This window comes from Bombina bombina, chromosome 6 (assembly GCF_027579735.1).
Source record: "Bombina bombina isolate aBomBom1 chromosome 6, aBomBom1.pri, whole genome shotgun sequence".
In the NCBI taxonomy this organism is placed as follows: Eukaryota; Metazoa; Chordata; class Amphibia; order Anura; family Bombinatoridae; genus Bombina; species Bombina bombina.
This window is the reverse complement of record NC_069504.1, coordinates 418,283,322-418,299,052: the sequence shown is the minus strand read 5'-3', so window position 1 is coordinate 418,299,052 and position 15,731 is coordinate 418,283,322.

Below are 15,731 nucleotides of genomic sequence, written 5' to 3'. Positions count from 1 at the left end.
ACGGGTAGCCACTGAGGCTAAAATAATTGCTTTATGGGATTAGTTGTATGGTATAATCACTACTGAATTGTTACATCTATATGGTGTAATTGAGGCAATGCTTGGTTCTGAAATGGTAGTGAGAACATTGAATGCACCCAGTGGCTAAATCCCCTGGTGCTTTAATACCTAGTAATGCCCCTCTTATTTAATCATATAAGTAATATAAGATATTGTGCACCATTCCCCTAAAATACTACAAATACATTTAAATATTGTAAAATTCTAATGTCTCCTACACTCTTTCATTACACATCACATACATGTATCTTCAATTCCAGTCATCAGGACCCGATCTAGGTTTTCAGGATTGTCTTTAACAGCTGGTTAGCTGACTACAGTTACTGAATAGCTGGATAGACTAACTTTGCCATTGTAAAGTCAAATAATGCTATGATAATGTGTTGTAAACTGTTTTAGAATTTTTCACATTAGGGTTTATTATTTATATTTTATGTTACCAATAATTTATTTTTCTAGTTTCAAAATATTTATTACCAGATGTCATAATTATAAAATACCTATAGAAATTATTGTATATAATATTAACAACAAAGAGTTTTCATCAATGGCTTCAATAAATATATATAATAAATAAATATTCAATGTGTAATCTCCTTTTATTGAATAGTTATTATTATATTACAGGCACACACATGCTTCAAAATATTAAAATGCTCTCCAGAAAGAAGAATCTATAATACAATAATAGATTTATATTTAGTGTGCTGTATAGACCTTGAAGCAAAATGAAGACCAATCAAGCAATGGGAAGCAGACAGGTAATTGATTATTATTTGACTGTGTGCCCAATGAGTTTTGCTTTCAGGAGCTCTTAACCTATACTTGTGTATAAGTTCAAGCACTGTTCAAAAGCAACATTTTCTAATTCCTAATTGACCTGTATAATCATTATCTCAGAAACAACATGTTAAAGACAAAGGACCAGATTACAAGTGGAGCACAAAATATCGGTATCTGGTATTGCAAGTTAGGTGCAATTGCAGGAAAGTTTTGTGCTAACGAAAGTGCACCTCGTTGTCATGCTGTCAGACACGGCTGGACTGACCTTACTTGGCGGTATCAAACTGATATGCTTCAGGAAAGTTTTCCTTTGTGAAAATCAGAACTGGGCTAAAAGAGGCTGCTCCTAGGTGATGAATTACCATAGAACAAGCTATTGAGCTGTTGTTCGTTCCAGGTAGAGCACTTCTCTCTTTGTATGCATTGTTTTAAAGTGATACTACCATTTATCCAACTTGCAGACTGGGGATATTACTTTGATCCATGATAAGTTACATAGTAACATAGTAGATGAGGTTGAAAAAAAAGAAGTCCATTGAGTTCAACCTATACAAATCTTAAAATACTTACAATAAAAGCTCCAGTTCATCTTAAATTAATCCCATTAAAACAGGTGAACCATTTCAAACAAGCTATCCTATCCCTGACCACTGTTTCTAGCCAGCAATGTATCTAAACCATTTTTAAATGTATCTAAGGTATTGGCATTTACAACCTCCTTAGGTAATGAGTTCCACAATTTCATTGCTCTTACAGTGAAAAAAAAACATTTATGTTGCTGGAAATTAAATCTCCTTTCCTCCAACCTAAAATTGTGACCTCTTGTCACAAACAATTTTCTTGGAATAAACAGAGCTTCTGCCATCTCTGTATATAGGCCTTGAATATATTTATATAAAGTAATCATGCTACCTCTAAAGCACCTTTTTTCTAAGAGAAAACAAACTGAAAAATGTAAACAAGTTTCTCGGCATGCACACAGTTTAATCAGGCACCGAGAAACATGTTTTAATTTTTTAGTCATCTAGATAATGATGACTAAGTGCTAGATTAAAAGTGGAGCATTATCTTAATGTGCAACGGTAAAGGGGCAAATTTGCCGCTTTACAGGTGCACGTTAAATAACCAGCCATTACAAGAGGTTGGTTAATGCACCCACAAGCTTGTGGTTAAAAGTTGCCCCAATTGCCCCCAAAATAAAGAGGAGAGTTCTGTAAAATTAAAAATAAAGATGAGCATTTTTTTTTTTTTTAAATTAAAATTAAACAGCAGTACAGTGTCAAGGCTGCAAATTCAGAAGTGTCTTTTGTATTGAGTATCTTCGGACTCATATTTTTTTTTACCTTTGAGGGAAGGTACTATCTACAGAGATGTGGAACAGCTATGGGTGAAAAATTTGCCCTATCCTGCGTCAACCTCTATTTGGGTTGGTGGGAGTTGCTCCACATCTTTGGAGATAAGAACCCTATCAATAATGAATTGAACCTTACATTTACATTGGAACACAGTAAAACCACCCTCAATTTCCTTGATTTAACCATTTGTCTTAATTTGGAAACCAGGAGCATTGCAACTAAACTGTATCGCAAACCCACAGCGGGTAACACTATTCTTAACGTTAAATCCTGTCATTCTCCCAAACTTTTAATATCAATACCAAAGGGACAACTAATATGTGTCTAAAGGAATTGTTCACTCCCTGAAGTATATGAAAAGGAGACTTTGGCCACTGTGAAAAAACTTGAAGACAGAGGATATGATAGGGACCTCTTTGTAAAAACCAAAAATAAGGTTGATTCTATCCCTCGTGATAATTTATTAGGTAATAGTTCTACAGACAAAAAGTTCAATACAGACAAAGAATCTATACCTTTATTCATTACAACATACAGCATAGAATACCACGAAATATGAGGTATAATTAAACAACAGTTACTGATCTTACATAGTGACCCAATTTTATAAGACATCATTGACAAGGGGGTCAAATTTGTACCCAAAAAGGCCAAAACTTTCAGAAACATTCTTTCCCCTTCCATGCTTCCCACATGTTCTCCAGGGTAGTACTTTTGAGTCAAAGGTAGCTGGCACAAACACATCTTTTGAAATACGGTACTTCATAAATTGCTATACAGCTCATGTTATATACCTTCTCACACGTATCGGTTGCAACATTCGGTACACAGGAAAAACAAAAAGGGCACTCAGGGTTGTAGATTCCTGCAACATCTGAGATCCATTGAGGATCCTGAATCCAACACTCCCATAGCCAGACATTTAATAATACATCACAATTCGGATAGTACACTACTAAAAGTTCAAGGGATTGATTTTGTTCCTGTGGGTAGACGAGGTGGCAACAGGGAGGTCAAACTAAATGAAAAGGAGGTATTATGGATTTTAACTTTGGGTACTAGGGTACCTAATGGATTAATTTCTCGTATGGATGTGGATCTGTGCATTAAATATGCCAAATGTATTTTCATTCTCAGTGTAACTCAAATACATTCATTTGATATTGATAAAAATATAAGTACATTTTTAATTATACATTTTTCAATTACCATATATTCTTTATTAGTGAGCACACACAAATGGTTAAACTTAATAATTTGTTGTTTGTGTTTTTGGGTATTCTCCTTTAAGGCAGCCTGAGAAACTTGACTAGGGGTTAATTATATGCTCAATTTTGATTGGTCTATTTTCCTTTCTAAGGTTAACACCCTGATGCCTCTGATTATCAGTGATCAAGTGCTTACCCAGCATGAAACATGTCTGATGTTGAGGGGCTTGGTTACCCCACTACTGTCTTGTTTTTAGCACAGGTATACCCTGCTTATGCTTTTAACCAGTGGATTTAATAAACCTTTTTTTAATTTTATATTTGGATGTGTGATCTCTACAGAAGTGCAAGGACCACATTGTTTTCTACTTGCATTCAGGCCTTGCAGGGGCCTTCTCCTGGAGCACCTGGAAGCTCACTATCCTATACTACCCGGGGGCTTGACGAATTACCACGGTATATATACAGTATCTCAGAAAAATGAGTACACCCCTCACATTTTTGTAAATATTTTATTATATCTTTTCATGTGACAACACTGAAGAAATTACACTTTGCTACAAAGTAAAGTAGTCAGTGTACAGCCTGTATAACAGTGTAAATGTGCTGTCCCCTCAAAATAACTCAACACGCAGCCATTAATGTCTTAACCGTTGGCAACAAAAGTGAGTACAGCCCTAAGTGGAAATGTCCAAATTGGGCCCAAAGTGTCAATATTTTGTGTGGTTACCATTATTGTACAGCACTGCCTTAACCCTCTTAGGCATGGAGTTCACCAGAGCTTCACAGGTTGCCACTGAAGTCCTCTTCCACTCCTCCATGATGACATCACAGAGCTGGTGGATGCTACAGACCTTGCGCTGCCCCACCTTCTGTTTGAGGATGCCCCACAGATTCTCAATAGGGTTTAGGTCTGGAGACATGCTTGGCCAGTCCATCACCTTTACCCTCAGCTTCTTTAGCAATGCAGTGGTCGTCTTGGAGGTTTGTTTGGGGTCATTATCATGATGGAAAACTGCCCTGCGGCCCAGTCTATGAAGGGAGGGGATCATGCTCTGCTTCAGTATGTCACAGTACATGTTGACATTCATGGTTCCCTCAATGAACTGTAGCTCCCTAGTGCCAGTAGCACTCATGCAGGCCCAGACCATGACACTCCTACCACCATGCTTGACTGTAGGCAATATACACTTGTCTTTGTACTCACCTGGTTGCCGCCACACACACTTGACACCATCTGAACCAAATATGTTTATCTTGGTCTTATCGGACCACAGGACATGGTTCCAGTAATCTATGTCCTTAGTCTGCTTCTCTTCAGCAATCTGTTTGTGGGCTTTCTTGTGCATCATCTTTAGAAGAGGATTCCTTCTGGGATGACAGCCATGCAGACCAATTTGATGCAGTGTGCGTCGTATGGTCCGAGAATTGACAGGCTGACACCCCACCCATTCAACCTCTGCAGCAATGCTGGCAGCACTTATACGTCTATTTCCCAAAGAAAACCTCTGGATATGATGCTGAGCACATGCACTCAACTCTTTGGTCGACCATGGCGAGCCCTGTTCTGAGTGAAACCTGTCCTGTGAAACCACTGTATGGTCTCAGTTTCAGGGTCTTGGCAATCTTCTTATAGCCTAGGCCATCTTTATATAGAGCAACAATTCTTTTTTCAGATCCTCAGATAGTTATTTGCCATGAGGTGCCATGTTGAACTTCCAATGACCAGTATTAGAGAGTGTGAAAGCGATAACACCAAATTTAACACACCTGCTCCCCATTCACATCTGAGACCTTGTAACACTAATGAGTCACATGACACCAGGGAGGGAAAATGGCTCATTTGGCCCAATTTGGACATTTCCACTTAGGGGTGTACCCACTTTTGTTGCCAATGGTTTAGATATTAATGGCTGTGTGTTGAGTTATTTTGAGGGGACAGCAAAATTACACTGTTATACAGGCTGTACACTCAATACTTTACATTGTAGCAAATTGTCATTTCTTTATATGAAAAGATATAATAAAATATTTACAAAAATGTGAGGGGTGTACTCACTTTTGTGAGATACTTTATATATATATATAGCACTCAGGATTTATCAATCCATTAAATTAAAGTGTAATTTATTAGTGACCTTTTGGGGGTATACAGAATCCCCTTCCTATATTTGTATTGATTTCAATTTGATTCCAAGTAAAAACATTTTCTGGAATCTTGGCAAATTTCCTTTTTCTTATAAAAAAAGTGCCTGAAATCATCTTTCCAATTGGTGTAGGTTAAATTTGTATCTGTTCTACACCATTATGGTTTTGCTCACTTGAAGTTTAAAACATTTTGGATTGAATTTGAAATTGTAGGCTCATGTAAAGGTATAAAATCCTGAAGAGATCTGCACCACTAAATTTTTAAGATTTGAACAACTATCCGAGGAGAGATTTTAGCTAGCTGCGGCAAATTACAAACGAACGTGATTTTTAAACCTACACAATTTATAATGTAAACAATATTTGGAAAACTTTAAGGGGTTGGAAACCTTCTACGGTTTCATTATTGCCGGCATGTTAACAGGTACAGATGAGCCTTTTTTATGATTTTTTATTTTATTTGTTCATTAGCTCTTTTTTATTCTCCTTTGCTCAAAAATAGCCCTCTATGTAGCATGTGCTGTCCTGTTCTTCTGGTCGCCATCCAAGTTCTTGATACAGAACAACACATTTATTGGGGCCAATTTTTACTTATCAAATTCCACAGAAGAAAGGACTTGATGAACACAGAAAACTACTTTTTCCACTTATTACTGAGTATCCCATGGGTAAAGTACACTTAAATTGCCAACATACTGGATGATGTTAAGAGGCTACAGCACTAAAAAAAGATACAAATGCTACCTACTAATAAACATTAGCAAAATAGATAACCCAACAAATGCACATACCCACTATATTGATTATGCCCCTGTTTAAATCCCTTCAAGAGAATTACACACATAACTTTTTGGTTTTGGAGCTCGACAGGTTAATTGCACACATGTCCCCTATTAGCATGACTACACACTATTAAAAGGGATTAATCAACATACAGGCCCTTAAACCAGTGATGTCATCACTAAACCTCCAAAATCGCCAATTTGTCTTTAATCCTGCACATAAGCTTTATGGATTACAAAAACTGAATATGAACTCAGATTAAAAACATTTCAAGATTTAGGGGTTATTAAAAGCAAAAGAAATTTAGCATTGAGATCACTGGAAATACATACTGACATGGTTCAGAAATTGTTATCTGCCAAGTTCAAGATTGTGATAAACCCCTTTGTTTGAAATGTACTGGCCTTTAGGTTTAAGCAAGCATATAACCCCAGGCATAATTTATTATTTTATATATATATCTATATCTATATATATATATATATATATATATATATATATATATATATATATATATATATATATATATATATATATATATATATATATACAAAAAAAATTCAAAATGTAATATGTTATCTTTAATAAGTGGAAAAGATATTAATCAAAATAGAGATACATAAAATATAGACTATTGATCTGTGCTTATTTAATATATTTTGAGTTTTCAAATCTGTCAATTCTACTAAAATTTAGAAAAAGAAGTTAAAGATAAAAACTTTTCCATGCCTCATTTTCTTATAAGGGAAAGGATCATTTTACCAAATAATAAAATATATATATATGTATAAAAAATCTGATACTTTCTTTAACCTGTTCAAAGCATTAGCAGTGTCATTTATTTCACATGGAATTTATATCTCTTTTTGGTCATAGTAATTCGTACACTGTTAGTTGATTGGAGGCACATGCTCAGTCTAACAGCTGCCATTTATCAGATCACCTCTTCATAGAATCAATCCGAACTCGACTTGAAAGAAGAGATAATTTCCTGTGATAACGTCAGCAGTAGACAGAACTCTTTAATAGATTTCAAAGAACATAGGATGTTTGACAAGAGAAAATATGAGTGAAAGAAAGAAGATAGCATGGCCTATATTTAAATGCAAATGTTGGTATAATAGCAAGCAACTCTAGTGAGTGTATTTTCTTATTTGTAAGCAGGATACTTTATAATACCTAGCAATTTTACTTAGATTCAGGCATAAACTTCATATACATAATTTTGATGTATTTAACTGGTTTTATGAAGCAGGGAATTGCATAATAGTTAAAGACATATATACTGTCTACATAAAAGCAATTCACATTAAACAAACTCTTTTAAAATGCATTACACATTCAGGACAGATGTATCCTACAGATGTGCTCTGAAACTTATATATTTGGTTCATGTATCTCAAAGGACAAATATCTGTTTTAATGGCTAACTGATGTTAGCATGTGTTCTGCTGGTGACACTTAATAGTGATTGCCAGAGTTTCAGTAAAATGTGATGTAGAATGCCAGTGTGGCTTAGATTTTATTACAAGAAGATAAAGATATGTACAATTATTTAAAAAAAAAAAAATGAGGGAATTTAAAACCTGATAGGAAGGGCTGCAGCTAAAATGATGATATTTACACCTACACGAGCTACATTTTAGTATAAATAAATTATATAGCTACAAGTAAGGTTTGGAATATGATTATATATTTTATGAAAGCATAATCTAAGATTTAAATCTGTATATAATCTATTTATAATGAGACTGAAGTCAGCAGTAAATAAAATTATGCCACTCTATTAACTCGATGCGCTTGCAAAACCTACCTACAACTTATAAACATAGCAAATTTATTTTTTTATTGATACATTTCCTCTGTTCGTAATTACACTTTATATTTCAGGTTATTATGGAAGTAAACAACTAACTTGCTCATTGTTGATAAAGTTTTATGCCAATTAATCGTGCTCAAATGCTTTTTAGAATTAAAGGGACAGAAACCCCAAAAATGTAATTCATGATTCGGATAGAACATACAACTTTCAAATTTGTCTTAAAATCAAATGCTCTATGATTCTTGCAAGTTTCAATTTGACTTTCCTATCCCATTAATTATTGTAATCTGTTAATTTTAGAATTTTATAAAACAAAAGTGACAACAGAATTTCCTAATGCCCTATTTTATAAACTAAAAGTAAAACATTTAAAACTTCCTGTAAAGACAAAGCTGCATAAATTGGGCAATATTTACCTTACCTTTTGAAACAAAATTAGAGATTTATAACATTATCTGTTATTCAAAAGATTTATATTCTCGGTCTAAAAGACAAGACAAGTTTGTTATTAATTTGATGAGGAGAAGAAAATAGCAGACACTGCACGATGGGGTTAAGAATTTTTTTCCAACTTTATTCCAAAAACAAAAGTTAAAAAAGACATAGTCTTAAAAATAGGTACAGACAAAGGACAGGATGACAAACAGACAGACGTCTGACGTGTTTCGCGCACCCTACAGGCGCTTACTCATAGACATAATCCATACATAGGAAGTGTCCTATATTAACCCCACCAAATGCAAATTATCCTGTTAGTGCACACATGAAAGTAAAAACAAACTCAATGTGTCCTAATGGGAATACGTTATAACAGATCCATGGTTATACCATATGCAGACTTACAAAAGTAATAATAAATAATAAACAAATTAATTATATAACCAAAAAAGACTGCAAGAAAATAATGATAATACTCAAACATTGATACTAGGGGTCAATTTATCATAACCTGTCTGCCTGCTCTGAGTCGGCGGACAGAAATCAAACCGATTGACAAACAGACAGACGTCTGACGTGTTTCGCGCACCCTACAGGCGCTTACTCATAGGTGATGAAATATTTAAACCACTTATTCACACATGTAAATTTGTCCCCAAAAAATCGAGAACATTGGCCCAAAGATTATCCTCAAGTGTTATCAAAAACAACAGTGCATGGGGCATGTCCGGACCACTGCTAGCATTTTTTACACTGGCAAAGAATGTTCCTGAATATCTACTGAATATCAGCTATACACCCTATCATCTGTGCTTGAAAACAGCATATAATGGTACATACAACTAATAGTAACTAATGATCCTATTTGCACAAGAAACACCAGTGTAGAAGACTAATTAGCTTAGACTAGTGACGGCCACGTTTATGAAGGCCTTAACACCCTCACATCTAACGGAGTAATCTGAAGCGCTGATATCGATCTGATCATAAGGACTAACTATGGCTATAAGCAGTGATGAAAGCTATTTGGCTATACAGAAAATGCTGAAAGAGTTGGCTCAGAAGCTGACAACATATTATACTAATCCGATTGAAGTCCTCACTGTGCAAACGGAGGAAGTGGATACGGACCATCCAGATCGGCTGAAGGATTTATCGGCACTTATGGAGCTGAGATGTTGTGAGGAGCCTGAATCCCCAGTGTCATTTCTCCAGATAACACGGCTTTCCCATGCTGTTCTGGCCCCTACATGGGGGATGCGATCAGCCCTCCAGTGCGTGACGCAGTGGAAAATCAATCAGAAGTGCAGGTTGCCGAGCCAAACAAAGATCCCGACCAGCCCTTCGGGCCCTTACATGAGGCCCTGATAAAAAAAGGACTTACCGATCCATGCTGTCACAGTAGTTTGGTGGACTCCAGACACCCTTTACCAGGTTGGTATCTCCGTGAGACTGACAAATCGGTTACATCTGCCACAGACCAGTAAATTACCTCCTGGGGCTCAAGACCTAAAGACTGTCAATTACCTAGCTGCACAGAGAGGTAAAATACTACCTAACAAATCCTGGATACCCCCTCTTGGGTCCTGGCCATATATTTACTCACATATGTGCAATTCTAAAAGGAACTGGTCCTTCCTTCAACCCTACTTGCCTGCTCTGTCTAAAGAAGGTATCGGATGAGGGTGTCTGTTCTCTGTGGGAGCCTATCACTCTTTTCATACCGTCATGGCACTAGAACAATACATTTATCCCTTCCTTTCATAATGATAGTGCCAAACAAGCAAAGAGTGTTATCTAGACCCCATACAGTACAATAAAATAAGAACTTCTTTGATAATTAGTAGTTTTATATCTGTATCTCACCACGCATGCAGGCAGTATTTTGCATCCCAGCCTCTTGAGATTTTCTCTATAAACATTTTAGAGGGGGGACCCTCTCATACTCTGTTTCGTTTAAGCTACTGTACATGGGCTAACCTCTCTCTAATTCCTACAAAAATATGCTATATGTTTAAAGTTTTATTAGAATATAAATTATCATAAGGTAGTTTGGTGATATTATATGTTCCCTATTTGCAAGTTAAAGTTAAGTGATCAACCCTAGAGCTTCTGTGACCCTCTATACTTAGAATATACGCTGTACTGGAGACACAACCCTCATTCTACTTTATAAGTGTACCTAGTTTCCTATCTGGGCTACTTTGCGTAAGCTAATTCCACTGACTATGTGATAATAAGCAGAAAGGGTAGTTATATTTGTTACCTGCTCCTGAAGTTTTTGAACTTGTCGTATAACTTACAAATTTAATAAGTATGCAGTGCTTTAGCAATGTGGTCATACAAATAAGTCTTTTTCCCATAACTTAATTTCTGGCATGCTAGATTTTTTATTTTTTTTTGCTAGCCTTGTCTTTTGTTTTTTTTTTGTAAGTATGTATAGTATTTAATGGAAGCAACATCTTTATGAGAGTGAGACAAGGTATCTAATAGACGTTGTATATCTATGCTCCTATTGGACTGAATGTCTCTGTAAGAGCCTTCATCAATAAGGTGCTATTAATATAGACTATGCCTCTCAGGGAATATAGATTAATTTTTTTTTTAAAATAGTTGGCCTTTGCCTTGATCCTAATATATATAATCTGATGCCTCCCCGTAAAGATATTTTTTTACTGCCCCTTAAATATAGGTTTTTATAGTGAATAGTATTTGTAGAATCCCTATTATATTCATGGGTCTGCTGTGTAGGAGATATATGCCGAGTATATACAAGGACCCTAGCTCAACAATTAGTGCTTCTATTCTGATATATTTAAGGCTAATATTTCACCGCTATTTTTTCGGCCCAAAAGGGGCTCCTTCAGATACTAATCATCCTTTAATCTTTTACTAAATTTAGTAAGGTCCAAAAGTGGCCTTAGTTATTTTAGGAGGAATTAAATGTGAAATATTATGTAAATGTATGGTTCAAGAGGTCATGTTGTCGTTATACACTATATCTCACCTTAAGTTTTACTGGTTACTTATATTTTACCCGACACGCCCCCCCTCCCTCTTTCTTCAAAACTTGAGCGGCTCTTTGCCCGCTGACTATTCCATCCCCCACCCTACATACTTTAAATTCAACCTATCATAAGGTCCAAGATCAGCCTTCCTAGGGACTACAATATATGTACTAATTTCAGAACCATATGACCCATGAGTGGTCAACCTAGTAGTCCCCTCAAAACAGCTATGACCATTATAAAATGAAGGATTCAGAAGCTCAAGTCATCTACTCTGTCATTTACTAGCCTCAATATATATTGTTAATGTATTTTTTCATATTTTGTGTGACTAAAATTGTAACACTTATGACTGTTATCATCTATTGTACTGTTTGAAAATCCTCAATAAAAAACAAAACAAAAAACAAAAACAACAACAGTGCACCAGGGCCTACATGGCTATACAAAAAGTGTAATTTTAAATGTGGTAGCAGAAACTGCCACATGTGTGCTCATATACGTTTAGGGACTAGCTTTATCTGCAGTATTAATCAACAGAATTTCATCATTGATTTTTATGCTAACTGCAGTATAACTTTTGTGGTTTATTTACTTAACCTATGTCAGTGTCAATACATAGGCCAAACTTCTAGGGAAATAAGAAAACGGTTTTGAGAACATAACCGTGATGTCAAAAATTAAGTGAAGGAGTCTGCAGTAGCTAACCACTTTAATAGTGAACATTTAACTAATATAGATAACATGACGGTGCAGGTTATTGATAGAGCAATTGTGCCTTCCAGCCAGAGGAGGTAATAGATATAAAATCCTAGAAAGAAAATTAGAGATGCAGTGACAGAAGATATGACCAAATGGAAAAATAAATCCATTTAATGGATGGGCCGCATCCATGCGGTCAAAATGAATGTGCTACCAAGGGTCCTGTATGTCATGCAGGCACTTCCCCTTCTATCGGCTTTGCCCCTCATTCACCAGATACAATCAGAAATGGAGGCGTATATATGGAATGGTTTAAGACCAAGAATCAGGAAGAACACAATGTATCTGCCTAGGGACAGGGGAGGAGCAGGTGTTCCCTTATTGAAAACGTATTTTAAAGCAATAAATGCCCAATGCCTAGTTCACTGGTGCCACAATAATGCAGACAAAGCATGGGTACATCTGGACTGAGAAATCTTGCAAAGGGGTAATGTAGGTGCGCTTGCGTGGATATCAGATGAGAATCGGACCCCTCTGATACACCAATACCCCCTTCTAAACGATGTCTTCTGTGAATGAGACTCATGGGTCAAAAAAGACATATCCATTTCCTCTAAACCATCACCGGTAACACCGACCTTTGAAAACCCAGACAACGCTCTGGCCAACGAGGCCCGATCCCCGAGATATACTTACACTTTAGCAGAGGACGCCATATCTAATGCCTTCGATGAAGGCAAGCTCCAAACTCAGGAAAATCTCATGAAATGGAATCGGTGGCTTTTTTCATCCTGGTTTAGGGGGACACAGTTTCATCACTATATCAAGGGGCATAAAGATGTGACCCCTCTCACGAGAGAGAAGATCGCCTTAGAAAATATTTGCACAATGGATCAAACACCTGGTCACTTAATCTCCCGCTTGTATAAGCTACTATTGACAGGAAATGGCGAGACGCTGCCCTCTTACACAGAGGCTTGGCGGGCGGAACTTGACTTAAACATCACCTACAAAGAGTGGTTGCGGATCTTTACTAGGGCAAAGACGGCATCGGTATCTATGAGATTTCAAGAGATGCATTTTAAATTCCTGAGCCGATGGTACCTGACCCCACAAAGACTGCATAAGATCTACCCGCAGGCAAGTGATGGGTGTTGGAGGGGTTGCGGGGAGATGGGCTCCACTTTGCACGTCTGGTGGACCTGCCCGAGAATTTGTGAATTCTGGGAGAGAGTTCTTGCGGAGAGTAGTCGGATTCTTGGGGTGATTGTACCCCCAAACCCTCATTACTTGATATACCATAATCTCCCTAAGATTGTGGTAGAGGCAAATCATAGACTTTTCCTACTGATGCTGAATTGTGAAAAGGGATTGATCCCAAAACATTGGAAATCGGTGATTGTGCCGAACTTTAATGAATGGAAGAATGGGGTAGGGGATCTGCTCGGTCTGGACAGGTTTCACTACCTTAAGATAGGGAAACTTGACTTACACGAACATATGAGTTTGATCTGGGAGGGGAGAAGTATCTGAACTTCCAAAAGAAAAGAGCTAACCTTACTGGAGTGGGAGTGTGGGTCCTGGGGGTGCACATATTTACAAGAGCCATAGAACAATGTGAGGTATAGGGAACACTGAGATCAGAATCCTGAAATAAGCTTTTCAAAATAGATAGCATGGGTGGAATGTTGATAGCAGGAACTCTCCCCCCTCTCCTTTCCCGTTACCCCCCCTTTTTTTTTTCTCTTTCCTCTCCTTCTCTTTCTATATTTTCATTCTTCCCCCCTTCTTCTTTTCTTTCTGTCTTCTCACTCTTCTAATTGGGTATGATTCAATACCCGAGCTAGATTACTATTCTAACAATTGGATATAATCTTGAAAAACTATATTGCTTAAAAGACACGCTGACAGTTGTGAACAATGTACCAGAAACATGAACTAGGAGAACTGTTGAAGAAAGACTTTTACTTTTTAATTGACATTTTTGCTTTCTTTTTATAGATATGCATAACATGATACCTGTAACTCCTGTTTGTTTATCAATGATTGTAAGACCTCTAGTTCTGGACATTCAATAAAGCTTTTTTTTAAAAAAAAAAATCCTAGAAAGAAAAGAGCTCTATAGGATTCTGAAATTAAAAACACGACGCCTCTTAGGAATGAATAGGGAGTGTGATATCAATTATTTTATTGATACAACATTCTTTTTGTTTTATTGTTCTATACTTTTTTGTTGTATTTAATTAATGCATTATTATTTGCTTGTTTCTTTACTTATTTCTTTTTTCTACATCAGATATATTTAATTGGCTTTGTAGCTACTTTTCTATTTATTATTCTTTATGAATTATATTCTTATTTTGGCATTATAGTATAATTAATTTTTTGATTTTGTTAATTTGGTAATTTTATTAATTCAATGGGGTCTATTTAAGAAGCAGCGGATTCTGTCTCCGACCCACTTTGCTTCAGGTCCGGCTGAGGCGGAAGTTAAGAAGCAGCGGTCCTAAGAATACTGCTCCTTAACTCTGAGGTGGCGGACAGCAATCCGCCCGATTGAATATGATTGGGCTGATTGACACCCCCTGCTAGTGGCCAATTGGCCGCAAATCTGCAGGGGGTGGTATTGCACCAGCAGTTCACAAGAACTGCTGGTGATTTATTAATGTGCGAGTGGATGATGTAGCATATCATGTCCGCTGCACAACAATAACTGCTGACAGCATACGCTGTCTGCATTTATTATTGCACCAGCAATTCTTGTAAACTACTGGTGCAATGCCACCCCCTGCAGATTCGGCAGGGGGTCAATCAACCCAATCATATTCAATCGGTTTGATTTCTGTCCGCCGACTCAGAGCAGGCAGACAGGTTATGATAAATTGACCCCTAGTATCAATGTTTGAGTATTATCATTATTTTCTTGCAGTCTTTTTTGGGTATATAATTAATTTGTTTATTATTTATTATTACTTTTGTAAGTCTGCATATGGTATAACCATGGATCTGTTATAACGTATTCCCATTAGGACACATTGAGTTTGTTTTTACTTTCATGTGTGCACTAACAGGATAATTTGCATTTGGTGGGGTTAATATAGGACACTTCCTATGTATGGATTATGTCTATGAGTAAGCGCCTGTAAAGGGCGCGAAAAGCGTCAGATGTCTGTCTGTTTGTCATCCTGTCCTTTGTCTGTGCCTATTTTTAAGACTGTTATGTTTTTTTTAACTTTTGTTTTTGGAATAAAGTTGGAAAACTTTTCTTAACCCCATCGTGCAGTGCTTGCTATTTTCTTCTCCTCATCTCATGTGTGCAGTTTGATTTTACCGCTGCTACGGCACTCTGAGACGGTCCTGGAGATCTGGGTGACCTTCCAGATTCACTTCAACTTTTGGGTGTATTTTGCGATGGAGTTGCTGA